The sequence below is a fragment of the Ambystoma mexicanum genome, chromosome 5p, assembly GCF_040938575.1.
Source record: "Ambystoma mexicanum isolate Mex_15411 chromosome 5p, UKY_AmexF1_1, whole genome shotgun sequence".
Taxonomy (NCBI): Eukaryota; Metazoa; Chordata; class Amphibia; order Caudata; family Ambystomatidae; genus Ambystoma; species Ambystoma mexicanum.
In genome coordinates, this window is record NC_090930.1 from 763,878,706 (window position 1) to 763,895,997 (window position 17,292).

Genomic DNA, 17,292 nt, shown 5'->3' on the forward strand with positions numbered 1-17,292 from the left:
GAAACCTCTGGGTATTAAGCGCGTTATAAATAACCTATCATCATATAATTACTAGGACTAAGGCGATTGCCTTTTTTATACACGAGCAGCACGTGTGACATTTTCCATGAGTCTGGTATCATCTTTTGGTCGCAAATGTCACTAAACAGTATGTGTAGGATGTTAGACCACAGAACAATGTTACTTTTTAGATTGTTCAAGGACAGATGGTTTGGGCCTGGGGTGGAGGTAGATTTTGCTTTCCTTATTAATCTACCAATATTTTGGGTTGATATATCTAGTAACCAAAACACTTCTTTACCATAATGGGCTACCCACTTCACGGAAGATTTCCTATACATCTTTTCAAAATGGCCTGTCCATAAATTGGCACCAATTGGATTAGATTGTAAATGCGGCTAGGAGGTATGAGTTCTATTTATAATAGACCAATATAAACGTGAATTGCCCACAGTTATTGCATTAATCATTGTCTCTGCATCTTTTTGAGACAATAAAGCTCTGTGGGCAATGATCCAGTTCTTGTAAATTTGTCTCCGATGTTTTACCTGGTTCTTGATTACCTCTGTCCGCTCGTGCCCCCTTCGAATCAACTGAATGTCTTTTCTAAGTTTAGCCTTTACTTCTTTTAATTCATGATCACATGTATGTTTATGGCCCAAACATTCACCAATGTAATGTGGAGAGAAAGACGTACTATGAATTCGTGCTTTATCTACATAATCTTTAAATAATGAGGCCGAATGCACAGTAGATTTCTTTTCATAGGTTAAAGAGGCAAAATCATGTACCAAGACTGTATTAAACTGTTCGAGTTTATATGGAGTCCATTTCACATTAGAACAGTTATTAGTAACTTCAATTTGTATAGGAAAGTATACCACATTTTCACTTCTTATGATCCAAGGCAGCTCTAAATTCAGCACTGCGTAATCGCTAAGGGCATGATTCTTTACTACTATATTTTTGCATAGGGCAATAACATGCTGATTCACAAAAATAGTCAATAATGGAGCTGACCCCTCTGGCTTTCCAGGTGGCAGTTAAGTTAAACATAGGTTTCAGGCCCCAGCTTGACCCAAAATCAATCCACAGACCACCTCTGATTTTTTTAGTCCACTTTTGACCCAGTCCTAAATTTAGCCAAAGCCTCTTGCATTTCGTTTTTAGATATATTACAATCTGCGTTTAGGTCACCTGCAAGTAGAATAACTCCCTGAGGGTTGGCATCTAACCAATTTCCATTCTGTTCTTTTAAGAACTCAAACAAGTCAAGCAATTGTTCATCTTTAGCTATGCCAATATTCCAGTAAATGTTAAATATTAATATGTGAATAATATTGTCTTTATCCTGAATTCTGAAACTGGCAGATATAGTACAATCCATTAACGTGGTAGAGGATTCATACAATATTGTAGTTCCGTTTCTGTATGCCAAAGCCAAAGCCCCCGAAGGCCGACCCCTGGGACCCTTATTTCTGGGTAAACAGATTGTACTATGGCCATCGAGGGAAAGGCTTCCTATGGCCCAAGTTTCTTGCAACAGAATGAAATCATACAATGTGAATACCTTGCAAACCTCCGGATTTTAAATAAACTGTCTAAACCCCCTAATATTCCAGGAGACGCATCGAAAATTATCTTGTGCTAAAGGGGTTTAGAAACCTGTTTGAGTTTGTCTATTGCTTCTCTCAGGGACAAGGCCAACCATCACCACTCCTGCATGTCCTTTAAGTGCTTCCTTGCTGCATCAATTTGTACCATTTCTACTTGGTTGGGAAGTGGTCCACCTTTCTTATCCTGAAAAGGCTCATATAATTTGTCACCCGAATCTCTCACACTTGCATTTATGGTGTCTGTATATGTCATTACATTGAACCCTTTTTTCTGCAGGGACCCAGCCTCTTTTAATAGTAGAGATCTTACTAAGGGAGATTTAATGATCAGCCTGACATAATCATACCGACAGTTATGTATAAAATCCACCAGTTGTATATCGGAGGATGAGATCAGGCTGAGTTCCTGAATGCCACTAAACATGTTTAACTTATATGGGTGATTCAGAGCTCTGGGGCCCCCTTCCTCAAAGACGTAGTAAAGAAGTACACTTGGCTTAGTAGCGTATGCCAGCGCCCTAAGTGCTCCATCAGCACCCCATTCAAGTGTGCCCGACCATCTGGGTACCTGGGGATGACATTTCTCACTGACAACTCGGATAAAAGAGACCCCATTTCCCTATCGAGTTGATAGTCACCCACCTGGGGCTCACATTCACTGTATTCTCCCGTTATCACTGGTAATGGTTGAGCAGTTACTTTCATCTGAACTAAATTCAATGTTTCATCCTCGTGTTTCATGGTAAACCTGTCCTTAATCTTTTTCTCCATGATTGCTTCAATCATAGAACTTACTGTTGTTTCAGACAGACCTTTCAAAAGAACACCTTCACCGACCTGAGGGTCCTTCATACCAACATCTATTTTATCCTCTATGAGGCTCTGTCTAGGGGCACCACATACATTCATTTCCGTGTTCGTGTGGGTAGCCAGCTGCTTCATACCTCCCATTGAGCTTTTTAAATCATCCACACAAATGATTGATTGCTCATTTTGATTTGGTGGCAGCACAGGCGGTATGTGTTGTGTACGTAGTACACAGTATGCGCATGCGCGGCGTGTACGCCGCGCATGCGTAGTTGATAATAAAGGCGGCGCCCGGCAGTTGGGGCCGGAGCGCCGGAACGAGCAGTCGCCTCCGTGTCTGTTCCTGCGCGGCGTTGCTGCGCGCAGGGCATGTACGCCATAGGGGCCCGCATGACACCGGCGGCCCCCCCGATCATCACACTGGCGACGAGGAGGAGCCACGGCCCACTCCCGTGCCCGGCTGCAACGCTGTGTTAAGCCCGCCGCGTCACGGACTAACGACGCACCGGCGGCCATTTTTTTTTCTTCGATCCGCTCCCCGTCACGTGCGGCAACCGTGGTTGCGGCCCAACAGGGTGCTCGTGCGCCACTCGCCGACGGCGCTAGCAGAGAGGAAAAAAAAAAAAAAAACAATTTTTGGAACACCCACAGTCTTGCTGGTGCAAGGCTGTGGCACACAAGAAGAAAGAAGAGGATTTCGCTCCCACCACTACCACAAGGCCACATCTACCACCTGTGAGTACCTAGCAAAAGAAAATGGGTGACGGTGCAGACGATGAGGGTGCCGCAGCCCCGATTCCCCGCAGAGCCCGCAGCTCCCTAGCCCCCATGCCAGAGTTTGATGCCACTGGACCCCCTTCCAAGCTAGGACCGAGGTGGCTGCTGTGGGTTAAAAGACTGGACATGTTCTTCAGGGCAGCAGGGGTTAACGACGATGATGAAAAGGTTGCGACCATGATCTATTCAGCAGGCGCAGAAGTCCACAAGATCTATGACTCCCTGACCATCCCCGTGGTCACTTATGACGCCGTCAAGCAGGCACTTAAAGACCATTTCTTACCCATGGCCAATGTGGATTTTGACAGGTTCGTCATGGGCGCTGAGAAACAGTTAGACGATGAACCCCTGGACAAATTCTGCGCCCGCCTGAGACACCTGGCGACCTCTTGCAGATGGGCCGACGAAGAGGAGATGGTCCGCAACCAATTACTACAGGGGTGCAGCTCCAGTAAACTTCGGAGGCAAGTGTTGAGGGAGCCTGGCCTAACCCTCCAGCAGATCCTGGACCTGGGCAGAGCACACGAACTAGCAGAGGCCAGAGGCGCGAAAATGGACGCTGCCTCGCGACCAGGGCACAACGAAGACGCATTTGCAGTAGGACGGTCGGCTGCGAACAGGTCAAGGTGGGCGCCGAGAAAGCCCGATACCGCGTCCGCTCCAAGCACCGCCCCATCGTGCTCGAACTGTGGGTATGACCTCCCCCACAGCGGTGACTGCCCAGCCAAGTCAAGAACATGCGCCCGGTGCGGTATACCGGGTCACTTTGCCAGAACGTGCCGTGCGGCTGCCCCTGTCACAACGACGAGAGGACCGGAGAGAGTGGGGCGAAGCAGTTCCCGCAGAGTGAGAGGCATCTCCTCCATTGATCAAGGCCTGCAAGACCTAGATCTCGCAGAAGAAGAGGAGGAAGAGGAAGAAGTCTTCTTCATCTCCAGCATCGCGAGATGTTCCAGCACAAAACGCCAACCCAAATGCACCGTCGACATCAAGGGCACTCCCACCCCCATCCTCATCGACACCGGGGCTTCAGTCTGCGTGCTAGCCACCAAACACTACGTAGCCCTGCCAGGCCCACCAGAACTGTCGACATCAACAGCGAGGATATATGCATTCGGTGGCGACACCCCCTTACCCATCCAAGGTGCATTTATTGCCCCAGTATCGCATGGACAGAACTCCATCAAGGCAAGATTCTTCGTCACCGACGTCAGCCCCCATTCGCTGCTAAGCTGTGCGGCGTCAGAAGCGCTCGACATCGTGCATTTCACATTTGGGGTATACCATGCAGATCTTAAGAGCATGCTACACAAGTTCGCGAGTCTCTTCAAGGGTATCGGCAAGCTGAACGCAGACCCCATTCGCTTGCACATCGACAAATCCGTAAGGCCGACAGCCCTCAAGCACCGCCGAATTCCATTTCACCTGAGGGCACAAGTGGAGGCGGAACTGCAACAGCTAATGGACCGAGACATCATCAAACGGGTAGAAGGGCCCACCCCGTGGGTTTCACCCATCGTAGTGGCCCCGAAGCCGAAGCAACCAGGGGCTGTACGCATCTGCGTAGACATGAGACTACCCAATGCTGCCATCAAAAGAGAGCGCCACCTCACGCCCACCCTGGACGATATCGTTGGAGAACTCCAAGGCGCCAAGGTCTTCTCCAAACTAGACCTCAGATCCGGCTACCATCAACTGGAACTGCACCCCGAGTCGAGGTACATCACTACGTTCACAACGCACGAAGGATTGTACCAATACAAGAGACTCAACTTCGGGATCTCATCCGCGGCTGAGGTCTTCCAGAACGCAATAAGAGGAGCGTTGTCCGGCCTGAGGGGTGTCATTAACATGTCCAACGACATTCTGGTCTTCGCCAAGTCAGAGAGCGAACACCTTAAAAGGCTGGAACGCACGTTTGAGAGACTCCAGGCGGTAGGTCTTATACTACACCAAGAAAGTGTGAATTCCTGAAAGATCGGCTGGAATTCTTTGGGTTCACCTTCCATGCGAACGGCATTTCACCTGACCCCGGCAAGGTAAAAGACATAAGAGATGCGCCTCCGCCCACATCTCCTGCAGAAGTTCGGAGCTTCCTGGGGATGGTCAATTACTGTGGCAGATTCATCAAAGACCTAGCCTCCCTATCAGAACCATTGAGAGCACTCACCAGGAATGACGTACCGTGGCAATGGACAGCGGCAGAACAAAGATCATTCAATGCCATCAAAGAGGCCCTGTCAGAGCAGGAGACCATGGCCTACTTCCACCCCAGCCGGGAATCAGAGATCGTGGTTGACGCCAGCCCCGTAGGTCTAGGGGCAGTCCTCATGCAGGCCGACGAACTGGGAGCGATTAGACCCATTGCCTAAGCTAGCAAGGCCCTCACCGACACGGAAAGGCGCTACTCGCAAATCGAGAGAGAGGCCCTTGCCATCCTGTGGGGATGCAAACACTTCAGGATATATATCCTCGGCAAACCCGTCGTCGTGGTCACCGACCATAAACCCCTGATTCCCATCCTGTCAGGCACCTCCTCAAAGCCGCCTCCCCGGATCGAAAGATGGATGCTATCGCTCATCGAATACAGCGTCAAGCTGGTGTACCGCCCGGGCACCCACAACCCCGCAGACTACCTGTCCCGCCACCCCGGTACGAGGGACGCCCAGAATCCGGTAGAGCTATCTGACGCGGCGGACGCCGTGCATCTCGTCGTCGAGTCAGCCCTGCCAGTGGCCCTGTCGAGGGAGAACATTGCAGATGACTCGAACTCTGACGAAGCATTCTTGCGAGTGAAAAGAGCGGTTGCCACAGGGGAATGGCGAGACGTCCTCCTGAACAACGCCAGAAGACACCCAGAGACGCAGAGGGACCTACAACTGTTGTGGAAGGCTCGACATGAGCTCTCAGTGTCCACGGATGGCCTACTGCTACGAGGTGCCCAGATCGTGATCCCCAGATCCCTGGTCACAAGGGTTCTCCAGCTAGCCCACACAGGACATCAAGGCATGGCCAAGATGAAGGCGCGCCTGAGGCTGAAAGTCTGGTTCCCCGACCTGGAACACCGAGTGACCGAGTTCATAAAGGCATGCATCCCTTGCCAAGCCGCGAGTCCGGCTTAAAAGAGCCCGCCCATCCAAGCCATGCCACGGAGCGACGTGCCGTGGGGTACTGTCCACGCAGACTTCGGCTCGACCGGCAGAGGCCTACACTTCGTAGTGGTAACAGACCAGTGGTCAAGGTACCCGGAGGTGGAGCTAGTAGAATCCACCGCCAGCGATCACACCATCCTGGCCATGGACAAAATCTTCGCCACCCACGGCTTCCCGCTCGAGATCTGTTCAGACAACGGCGCTCCATTCCAAGGGCAGCGTTTCGCCATATACTGCGCAGAACGAGGCATCAAACACCGTAAAGTGACCCCACTGTGGCCAAGAGCCAATGGAGAGGTTGAACGGTTCATGCGGACCCTTAACAAAATTTTTCGCATCTCCGTCAATGGAGGGGAAGACCTGCGCCATAATCTGATCGAATTCCTCCGTGAGTACCGGTCCACCCCACATCAGTCCACCGGAATCGCGCCCGCCGAAGCACTATTCAAGCGCATACCCAGAGGGCTGATACCGGAAGCGGGAGAGCGACGCCCGGGGGTGATTGATGACACACAGGTGGCAGCGGACAGGGCCGCGAGGAACGAAAAGGAGACAGTGAGGCGGAGGCTGCCGGAAAAAGAAATAGCGGTAGGAGACACCGTCCTGGTCCGAAACAGGAGGCCAGAGGGGAAACTCTCAATGACATATGAAACACACCCGATGGGTGTTACCCACGTCAAGGGATCCATGGTCACAGCGGCGAACGCGCGTGGGACAGTGACCAGAAATGTGTCCTTCTTCAAACGCATAGGACCAGTAACCTCTGAAGAAGAACTGGACCCTGGCCAAAGGCAGGCGGCAGAAGCACCACCAGAGGACGTCGACACGCCCGGAGACCCTGCGGAGCCAGAGAATGCCGAATGGGGACCGCCCAGGTACCCCCGCAGAGAGGGGCGCCGCCCTCCACAAAGGTTCCAAGACTTTATTATGGACTCAGCGACCTGAGCAACAAAAGTCTGTTAAGTATACAATGTTTGAGCCACGTTGGCCCCAGGTTTGATGGTTTGTTGTTTGGGGGGAAAAGGAGGGATGTTGTGTACGTAGTACACAGTATGCGCATGCGCGGCGTGTACGCCGCGCATGCGTAGTTGATAATAAAGGCGGCGCCCGGCAGTTGGGGCCGGAGCGCCGGAACGAGCAGTCGCCTCCGTGTCTGTTCCTGCGCGGCGTTGCTGCGCGCAGGGCATGTACGCCATAGGGGCCCGCATGACACCGGCGGCCCCCCCGATCATCACAGTATGGAGCCACTGGAGATGGGAGTTTTGGGACGGGACAGGGCATCAGAGTTTTTAAATATGCCAAATATATCTAACATGCCTCTTTCCATTTTTTTAAGGTTCCTATCTATATGGACCGCTGTTTCTTTCTGTTTTAATACATCAGACAACTTTTCTGTACCTTCGGAGTAAACAGGGTTATCTGGCTTACCTATAGCATCTCCAGTGGCCTTCGCTATTTTGGGCCGAGATTTGGAAAGAACTTCATTGACCCCTGCAGGTGTCTTACTACTAACTTGGGCCTCCTTTTCATTTTGGAAGTCTGCCAGGTCGTCTCGCCGATCCATGCCATGCATGAACTTTCAGGGCGATGTATTGAGGCACGTTTTTTATTCGTCTTGCTTTTTTTTTCCTTTTTCTTAGAAAGTTTCACCACATATGGCTCAGTGTCACCACTCATGACATCCTGGCAGTCATGCGTGGGAACACTGATGGGTGCACCCTTGTGTATACTTGTCGATATCGTCTGGGGACCGGTAACGGAGTCTTTACACATAATTGATTTTTTGGCGCTACGTGCATATTCATTCGTAATGCATGCACCACTTTGTCACTATGCACTCTCACTTTCACGGATGAGTCCGTCGTATTAATTGCATTAATTTTTGGGTCTTCACGCCATTCGGAGATCAACATCCTACAAATGTCAGGCAAATATGTCAAGGTCGTGGCTATATCATTTAGGAGAACCAATTGTTTTTTTTAACTCTGCCAGCAAAATGCTGCTAAGATTAGAGTCAATATTTTTCTCAGCAACTGGCTCGATATTACACGTTGATTTCATTAGGTAAATACCTGGGATTACATCAATATTCTCTGTCAAATGTTGGGATAAATCTAACAGCGAAATTTCCCCTGTCCTGAATATGGGAGGGGTATCTGCAAATGTGTTGCTTGTGTTCAGGTCAGAGACAAAGTTATTGTTAATGTTGTTGTTAGTTGCTAAATTCGCACCTTCACAGAAAAGAGATTGGGTTGATTCAAATAGAGCTTCTTTGCCCTGATTCAATGCCCCTCCCTCTACCACGGAACACATTTGCGCGCATTCGAGAAGATCTTCATCAGTGTCCGAAGACCCTGGCAGGGACGTTTCCACTGCCAGAGCCATGCTTGCGCGTCGTGTCATAACTATAGATGTGGCAGCAGCTGTCCGTTTCGTTTTCAGATTACAGTAAGACATGATATTTGTGATTATTACAGTTAAAAGTGAAGGGAGTTCTAAATTAGCGCCCCCACCCAATTCTAATGGATGGGAGGATTTGAGAAGGAAAACTATACGCGGATCACTGCCGGTAGGTTAATAGACCTTACCTGCTAGAGCACACCCACAAAGACGAGCAAGTCAGCAATCCTTCTTTGTACTTGTCCCCGAGGACTTACTTGCAGCAAGAGTGTTACGTCCTAGCCCCAGGCCTAACAGGCACAACAGGCCACTCGAGAGGCCACTTGCTGAGGCACGCGCCGATGGCGCGCAGCCTCAATGTTTTGTAGGTTCCTCCTCCAGAAAGGGCGGGGCCTAAGTATCAACAAGTATAATGCTGTTATAATGACTTGTCAAGTATTTAAATAAAATCTAAGTGTATTAACAATATATTTGGCTGTGCTTGTAATAAAGTGACTACATTCACCAGAGATTGAGTCCAAAAAAGTCCAAGAATGATTAATCCAGCTTGGAATGGCAGGCGGTGTAGCAGCGTTTCAGGCACAGCAGGCCACTTGAGAGGCCACTTGCTGAGGTGCGTGTGCTGGTGCCGTGCGGCCTCGATGTTTTGTATGTTCCTCCTCCAGAAAGGGCGAGGCCTAAGTATAAACAAGTATAACACTGTTATAATGACTTGTCAAGTATTTAAATTAGTGTATTAACAATGTATTTGGCTGTGCTTGTAATAAAGTGACTACATTCACCAGAATATTGAGTCCAAAAAAAGTCCAAGAAAGATGAATCCAGCGTGGAATGGCAGGCGGCGTAGCAGCGTTTCAGGCACAACAAGCCACTTGAAGGCCACTTGCTGATGCGCGCGTGCTGATGGTGCGCGGCCTCGATATTTTGTAGGTTCCACCTCCAGGAAGGGCGGGGCCAGAGTATTGAGTCCAAAAAAGTCCAAGAAAGATGAATCCAGCGTGGAATGGCAGGTGGCGTCGCAGCATTTCAGGCACAACAGGCCACTTGAGAGGCCACTTGCTGAGGCGCGCGCGCTGATGGTGCACACGCTGATGGCGCGCGGCTTCAATGTTTTGTAGGTTCCTCCTCCAGAAAGGGCGGGGCCAGCGTATTGAGTCCAAAAAAGTCCAAGAAATATGAATCCAACCTGGAATGGCAGTCGGCGTTGCAGCGTTTCAGGCAAAACAGGCCACTTGAGAGGCCACTTGCTGAGGCGCGCGCCAACCAGATAATTGACTTTGCCCATCTTGGAGATTATCCTGAATGGTCCAGTCCACTTATCTGCCAAAAGGCTTGGTAGGCTCCAACACAAGGATCTCCTGTCCCGGAATCCAATCCAAATGTGATGCTTTAAGGTCATGCCAGTATTTGGTCAACTCCTGGCTTGCCTTAAGGGTCACTATCGCTTGACCCATCATCTGTGTCATCCTCCGTCTGAGGCCTAACACATTGTCCCCCACTTGCTTGGCAGGCCCTGGAGGGGTGGCTTCCAAACCTTTTCTGATCAAGGCAAGGGGCCCCCTCACGGGATGTCCAACGAGTATCTCAAATGGATTGAAACCAACACCGTCTTGAGGTACCTCTCTGCGAGCGAACATCAGGCACAGCAGGAGGAGATCCCATTTCCTCCTTAGGGGCTCTTCCAAAGCACCCAGCATGCCCTTGGGAGTTTTGTTAAATCTCTCAACCAGACCATTGGTCTGGAGGTGGTAAGAGGTGGAGAACTTGTAGGTTACCCCATACTCTTTCCACATCATTTTCATGTAACTCAACATGAAGTTGGATCCTCTGTCAGAGACTACCTCCTTAGAGAATCCAACTCTGGTGAAAATGCCCGGGAGAGCCCTGACAACCACCTTGGCAGTAACAGTCCGAAGGGGTATAGCCTCAGTGTACCTGGTGGCATGATCTACCAAGACCAGGATGAACCGATGTCCACCTGAAGTGGGAGGGTCAAGGGGACCGACAATGTCGATGCCCACCCACTCAAATGGTGTGCCAACCAATAGCAATGGCTGCAGTGGGACAATGACACTGCCTCCAGTCTTGCCAGACAAGTGGGGCAGGTCCTGCAGTGGGACACCACTTCTTCTCCCATCCACAGCCAGTAGAAATGGGCAGAGAGCCTCTGCTTGGTCTTTTTGGTACCAAGATGACCAGCTAAGGGCACCTCATGTGCCAACTGCAGTAGGAAGGGCCTGTAAACCTGGGGTACCACCAACATCTTGAGGGCACCAGGTTCAGGCTTAGTGGGCTCACTATAAAGGAGCTCTCCCTCCCAATAGATCCGGAATGACCTAGGCACTTCTCCTTGTGCCTGTGCCAGGGCCTGTTTCCTCAGACCCTTCCGAGAGAGTGGCACTCTCTCTGACCCCTACAGAAGTTGGCCCTAGAGGGCCCCCCTTCAGCCAGCAGGCATTGAAGGTCAGGGTGATCCTCTGGGTTGAGCACCTCTGCTGCAGGAGGGTCTTCTGCCTCTCCTCCCCTGGGAGTTGAGTTTGGGTTCACCACTGGAACCAGCCCGTTCGGAGCATGAATTCCAGTGGGTGCTGCTGAAGCAGCAGGAAGAGAAGGAGCCCCCTTCAACGAGGTGGCCTTCTTGTTCTTCCGTCTTCTTGCCTTGGGTCACCACTTTGGCTTGGGTACCTGACTGGCAGTCATATCCGGTGGTACCTGTGACCTAGTGACTGCAGCATTAGTCAGGGAAAGAGCATTAGAGATCAACCCCAACTCCACTGGCTCATTGCCTAACAAAATGTTAGCAGGTACATTGTCCTGAACCAGGACAAGAAGCGTTGATGTCTTGTCTCCAATCCTAATGTTGACTAAGGCTACAGGCGATAATTTGGGAGGCCCACCAGCTAGCCTGGTGGTTCTCAGAGGAACACCTACATAGTCCTCTGGCTTGAGCAGGGTTCTGTCCACCACTGTCATGCTTGCCCCAGTGTCTCTCAAGCCAGTAGAAGGCTGGCCATTGAGGAGGACACTTCAGAAAAACCTATGGGTGTTCTGTGGGATTGTAGCCAATACTTCTGCATACTGGTCCCTGGCCCCAAGGAACACTAGGGAAATCCCTACGGGAGCAACAAATGTGATCCCTGTAGAGGAGGGGAGGACAGTGGCCTCCACCTCAGGCATGGGGTAAGGATAGGTCAGGCTGACAGCCTGGACTCCAAGTGCCTTACCTTTACACTTGGTGTCAGCCTTCTTGTGGTCCAGAGCCCCACAGTCCTAACAAGTGCCAGGAATGATGGGTACAGTACTGGGACCACTGGGAGCCTGCTTTGCAGCAGGTGGACCACTACTCCTACTCCCACCAAAATAGGACTTATCCCCACTAGATTTTTGGGTTTTAGGAGAGGAAGGTTTTGGTTTACCCAACTGTGACTGCTTTTGAGACTCACCGGCCTTCTGAGAGGTCCCCTTCCCTTTGTCCTTGTCCTTCCCACTGCGGTCCTTAGGGGACACCCAGTGGGAGACCCACCTGTCAGCCAGCCTGGCCAGCTTAAACGGACCTAAAATGTTCTGGTCAGCAACATACTGACGCAGCTCTGGTGAACAGGCTTCAGAAAAATGCTCAAAAAACAAAAGGTGGGACAATTCAACAAACATTTTCACTTTGTAGCCATCAATCCACCCTATCATGTACATATGTGCAGCACTCATCCAGTCAACCCAAGACACATTCTCTCTTTTCTTAAATCCCCTGAACCGTTTAAGGTATTGGGTAGGTGTATTGCCAAACTTGGCAATCAAAGCAGATTTCATGCACTCATGCTGACTCCTTTCTTCCACATTCAATTTCAGAATACAATTATACCCAGTCAGAGGCACTCTGCTTAACAAACAATTAGCCCAATCTCTTTTATCAACATCATGGATTCCACAAGCCATTTCAAATGCTTCAATCCATTGGAGGATATCTGAACCCTCCACATACACACCAACCAAATACTTCATAAACTTGGTCAGAAACTTGGTGGCAGGGGACCTGACACTCTCAACTGGTTTCACTGACGTTTCCACTCTAGCTTTCTCTAGCTGGATTTTCTGACATTCAGTGTCCTTGTTCTTGAGTTCAAGATCCTTATCTTTGAGTATCACTTGCTGTGCCAACTCCTATTTCTTAAATTCAGCTTCAGTTTCCAACGTTCTATATTCAAAGGCCAATTTCATCCTTCATAATTCAGTTCCAAGGAATTCCAAGAAGAAACATTGCTGGAGGTCGGAATAGAGGCAGCAGGAGTGGTGGCATACCCAGAGTCAGATTCAGTAACAACCCCTGTGTCAGGGTCCTCATTGGTTGCACCCCCCCGCTCCTTCAAGAACTTCACAATCAGTTTGGTAGTCCACCAGGGCAGCTATCAGCTCAGCCCTAGACTTATCCTCAAAGTCTTGCTCTCTGGCTTCACAAGCACTCCTGGAGAGCCTCTAAGCTCATTCTAGTCAATTTACCATTTGCAATAGATGCCATTGCTTGTAATGTTGTTATCTAATACACAACTAAACCTCAGTTTAACAAAGTGTAGATATTTTGTAAGTGGCAAGGTTACACACTGATTCCTAAAACCATTAGCATCCCACCGCTGCAACCAGTGTAAAGACTGGAGGGGGGTTATCTGTACTCCTGCCACCTATATGGCAGACTAGAAGCACAGAGCACCCCAGCCAAGATGCTCTATTGTTGGTAGCAATGGATGATCAATCAAGGCTTAGCTCCCAGGAGGTGATGCAGGCTGGTTTGTAAGTACAGTCTAGTCCCCAAGCCCCCACAAAGGAATGTCCATACACTATGTTAGTGAAAACACAGCTCTTTATATAAATAGGCTCAAGTTATGTACACAATCACAATAACACACTTTGTGCTCAAGATAATCTAAAATGGTAAATATATACACTCTCTATGTGGTATCACAACTACTCTTTGATTCCATTAAAATGTATTGACTGTACTCAGTTCAAGTGTCATAAAAATCAGTAAATAATGTGACCCAACAATAGACCTAGGAGGAAAATCAGTTGCTTAAACAATAGGCAGAATACTGGCTCTGTTACCTAGACACAGTTCTGTGTGCGGATCCCCCCACCTGGGCATCCTGTAAATAAAGATATCATACAAGCCCAGTCCATATATTGTTTTTATGAGTCTTATTTCTCTCTAAAAAAGGTTCAACCACCCCAATGTACCTGGTTAAGCAGAGTTTGGCATCAAGTCGTCAACAGATCCTTTTTGAGGGGCTCCCTTTAAGGCAGGAACCACAGATCGTTGAAACCCCTCGAAGAACTGATGAACAAAGACATCAAGGCAGCAGCTTTGGTCCTGGCGGTGCATGTTGACGATCAGTCGTAGACATCCTGCGAAGATGAGGCATGCGGTGCACCTCAACAATGAAAGTTCGTTACTGCAAAGAGTTTATGAAGAACTTTGGCCCAGCAAGGGCATCGAGTTGTCAGCATCTCTGCGGTCTTCGGGTGGTGGGAAACCCACCGGCAGAAGCTCCTCTGCGCGTCAGCGGCCTTGACTTCCTCTGCCGGGACAAAGCTGTCGGTGGTGCTGGCGAGAGCATCCTTGACTTCAAAGTATCTTAATCAATGGAGCGTTGCAGGTTGGGTCGTCGGTGGCTCAGCGTCAATCGGCTCTTGCTTCTGGGCCACACAGCTTCGATGGACCTCCAGCAGTTATAGCAAACTTGTGAACCCTGGTCGATGACGGTGAACGGCTGTCCGGTGCTTCTCTTTGTTCTCCTCGGTGTTCCCCATCTCTGGGTGGCAGTCATTTGAAGGCTGACTTCCAGGGTGCTTCGGCAAAGGTTAACGGTGCAAGATGGTCCCTTGTAGCTTGGGAAGAGGTCTCCTAGCCAGGTCCTCTATTGGATCAGTCCTCAACGGCATGGCAGCTTTCAGGTTGCGTCGAAAGGGAAAAAGCAATTAACCAGCTTCTTCTGGCTCGGCTCTCGAGATCAAGCATCAAGTTTCGACTTCAGCTTCTGAACGATTTCCATCAGTGAGAGGTCCGCAAATATACTGTTTGGTTTCTCATTCACTCTGCCGGGTCACACTCAGGCAATCAATCATCCAGAGGGCATTCATGCAGGCAGGCAGCCAATCAGGCTCACAGTGCATTCAGGCCATTCTCCTCCCTCCAGACACTCACAACAAGCCATGTGTATTGGGACAAGTACCCAGCCATTCCGCACTCCACACTGCTTTCATACCAGTTTCGGGCAGGGCTGTCTCAGTCTTTATGTCACATACCAGAAACCAGACACCTATAACAAGAAGTGCATATTGCTCAAACACTCGATTCACCCAGGTCCCACCCCAAGTGTGTACCCACAACATACAGTCACTGGGAAGGCTCAAGCCAGTCTTGCCTGGACTTCCCCACAATACCATATATGGAACTTCCACCCAACAGCCAGTCAGGGGGGAGTGACAGAGTCAGGGCTTCCCAGGACTTTGGGAAAACAAGGTAACAGGCAATAGAAAGCAAGAGGCCACATGGGGCCATCTTGTCTCCCATCAGGAATCAACTGATTCCAATGGCAGGACCTGGGTATCCCAAAAAGGATGATACTCAGAGCACCTGTCAAATTCAGCATGGAGCTTCCACCAGCACATACCCTGCTCTGTGTGCCACACACAGGTGCCCAAAAACATACACTAGGGATACAGGGTTACACCCCCACCATAAGGGCATCCCAAGGATCTGTACACCAAACCAAAAAGAGGAAGAGCTGCACTGCCAGGAGTCCCACATGGACTCCTGGGCAGAAAACACTACAGAACACACATAAAAAAGGACTACAGAACAAGGACAGGGAGGTCCTGTCCCTTCAATGCATTTCCAGCATCACACCCTGCCCCACTCACAAACTCCTTATTGAGTGGGTGACCCTCAACCTGAGTGAATTATCCCTTGTGTGTGAGTGTTCACTTATTGCTTACTGCATGGGTTTAGCAGTCGAGTTCTTTACCTGTCGGTTCCAATGCCTGGACGTTAAATGGACAGTGATGCTCTATAGAACTGTAAAAACGCACTGACAATGTCAATGGTCTTGATGTGTTTGCTTTTGTTGTTGAAAAACTAATAAAAAGAGTTTTTTTTACAAAAGACAGAAAATAAAATAAAAATCAAACTGTACGAACATGACAAATAGCAGTTAGAATGTGAGCTGGCTGATTTTACTTCTATAGCTTGGACCTATGTACATTCAACTGGCATTCACCATCAACCAGATCTGAAAATATTGACAAGACCATCGGCCTTATTCTGAGTTGGGCGGTAAGGGTTAATGGTCACCGGTAATGATGCCGGTGCCGTTAAACCCTTACCGCCCAATTCCGAGGTCCATTAGCGGGACCCGCAAAGGACGTGTGGTCTGACCACACGTCCTTTGCAGGTCCTGCTAAGGGACCAGAGCGCTAATAACTGGCCCGCTATTTGCGGGCCCGTAATTAGTGCCTTCCCCATTCCCATTGAGCCCTATATGGGCTAAAATGGGAATGGAGAATGGTCTACAGAATGGGGACTTACCGGGTCCTCCAAGGTCGGAATGTCCAGGTAAGTCCCCATTCTGTCAGATCGGACCCGAACCCGGGTTTGGAGGCAGCCATGGTGCTAATAGCGCCATGGCTAACTCCAAACTCGTAATGACCCCCATATGAGAGAAGGCTCTTTGCACAAGAAAAAACAGACACACTTGCCCCGAAAAGTAATCAGAAAAAATTTAACTGTTGAAACAATCCAGACTGTAACATCTGCAAAGCAGAAAAGAGAGTCTCCCACATCTTCTACTTAGTTGCTCAGACTACAACTGTTTAAGAAGTAAAGTCATTGGGGGTCATTACGACCTTGGTAGTAAAGGGTTAACAGCGCCGGTAATGGTGCCAGAGCCATCAACTCCTTACTGCCCCATTACGAGTCTGCTCACGGGACCCACAAAGAGCGCTTGGTAAAACCAGGTGCCCTTAGCGGGGCCCGCTAGCAGACCAGGGAGCTAACAACGGGCCCGTTATTAATGGGCCCGTTGTTAGCTCCCTCCCCATTCCCATTGAGCCCTATGGGGGCTCGAATGGGAATGGGGATGTATAGGGTCCGAGTTCCTTGAATGAGGAATTACTGGGTCCTCCGAGGTTGGAATGGCCCGGTAATTCCTCATTCAAGGAACCCGGACCCGGTACCCTGTAAGGGGGTAACCATGCCGCAAATTCGCGGCATGGTTACCACCAAGGTCATAATGACTCCCATTGACTTCCCTCTATTAGAGAACCATACAGAGAGACAGGGGTCCTTTTCGGAGATTTCCATGTTCGGTGAGGGTAGAATTCTCAAGAACAATGGGTTGCACTCTTCGCGTGACGTATTGTTCCTCACAAATGTATTGCTGTTAGCACCCAAGTACTATCCTCGGAGTGCGAATAGCAATAAGAATAGCAATACCAATTCTGGTGGCCTCACTAGGTGGTAATGGTGCCTGGGCCCAAAGTTAAGGCCCTTT